The sequence below is a fragment of the Arachis duranensis genome, chromosome 8, assembly GCF_000817695.3.
Source record: "Arachis duranensis cultivar V14167 chromosome 8, aradu.V14167.gnm2.J7QH, whole genome shotgun sequence".
In the NCBI taxonomy this organism is placed as follows: Eukaryota; Viridiplantae; Streptophyta; class Magnoliopsida; order Fabales; family Fabaceae; genus Arachis; species Arachis duranensis.
In genome coordinates, this window is record NC_029779.3 from 22,797,129 (window position 1) to 22,798,677 (window position 1,549).

A 1,549-nucleotide genomic window follows, 5' to 3' on the forward strand; every position below is an offset into this window, starting at 1 on the left:
CTTTTTGCTTTTGAATAGTTTTGGCATCTCACTTTATCCTTTGAAGTTTAGAATGATTGGCATCTATAGGAACTTAGAATTTCAAATAGTGTTATTGATTATCCTAGTTAAGTTTGTTGATTCTTGAACATAGCTACTTTTATGAGTCTTGGTCGTGGCCCTAAGCATTTTATTTTCCAGTATTACCATCCGATACATAAATGCCACAGACACATGACTAGGTGAACCTTTTCAGATTGTGACTCAGCTTTGCTAAAGTCCCCAGTTAAAGGTGTCCAGAGCTCTTAAGCACACTCTTTTTGCTTTGGATCACGACTTTAACCACTCAGTCTCAAGCTTTTCACTTGGACCTGCATGCCACAAGCACATGGTTAGGGACAGCTTGATTTAGCCGCTTAGGCCTGGATTTTATTTCCTTGGCCTTCCTATCCATTGATGCTCAAAGCCTTGGATCCTTTTTATCCTTGCCTTTTGGTTTTAAGGGCTATTGGCTTTTTCTGCTTGCTTTTTCTTTTTCTTTCTATTTTTTTCGCCACACAGAGCTTTTTTACTGCTTTTTCTTGCTTCAAGAATCAATTTCATGATTTTTCAGATTATTAATAGCATTTCTCTTTGTTCATCATTCTTTCAAGAGCCAACAATTTTAACATTCATAAACAACAAGATCAAAATTATGCACTGTTCAAGCATTCATGTAGAAGATAAAAAGTATTGTCACCATATCAATATAATTAAACTAAATTCAAGGATAATTTCGAAATTCACGTACTTCTTGTTCTTTTGAATTAGAAACATTTTTCATTTAAGAGAGGTGAAGGATTCATGGAATTATTTATAGCCTTAAGACATAGTTACTAAATACTAATGATCATGTAACAGAGACACAAATATAGATAACATAATAAGCATAAAAATCGAAAAATAGAAAAATAAGAACAATGAATGAATCCATCTTAGTGATAGTGGCGCTTTCTTCTTGAAGAACAATTGATGTCCTTGAGTTCTTTTATGGCCCTTCCTTGCCTTTGTTGCTCCTCCCTCATTGCTCTTTGATCTTATCTAATTTCATGGAGAATGATGGAGTGATCTTGATGTTCCACCCTTAATTGATCCATATTGTAACTCAAATCTTCAAGAGAAGTGTTGAGTTGTTCCCAATAGTTGTTGGAAGGAAAGTGCATCCCTTGAGGCATCTCCGGGATTTCTGGTGATGAGCTTCCTCATGCGTCTCTTGGGTTTCATGAGTGGGCTCTCTTGTTTGCTCCATCTTTTTCTTAGTGATGGGCTTGTCCTCCTCAATGGGGATGTCTCCTTCTATGATGACTCCAGCTGAGTAACATAGATGGCAAATAAGATGAAGAAAAGCTAGCCTTGCCAAAGTAGAGGGCTTATCGGCTATTTTGTAGAATTCAAGGGAAATATGATGATTGGATTTTTGACGGTTTAGAATTTCACAAATGAAATCTCATTGCAAGTATAGTTTCTAAACCAACACAAATCCTTTCATACAAAAATTTGGTTGTCACTAAGTGCAAACCCCTAAAATTAA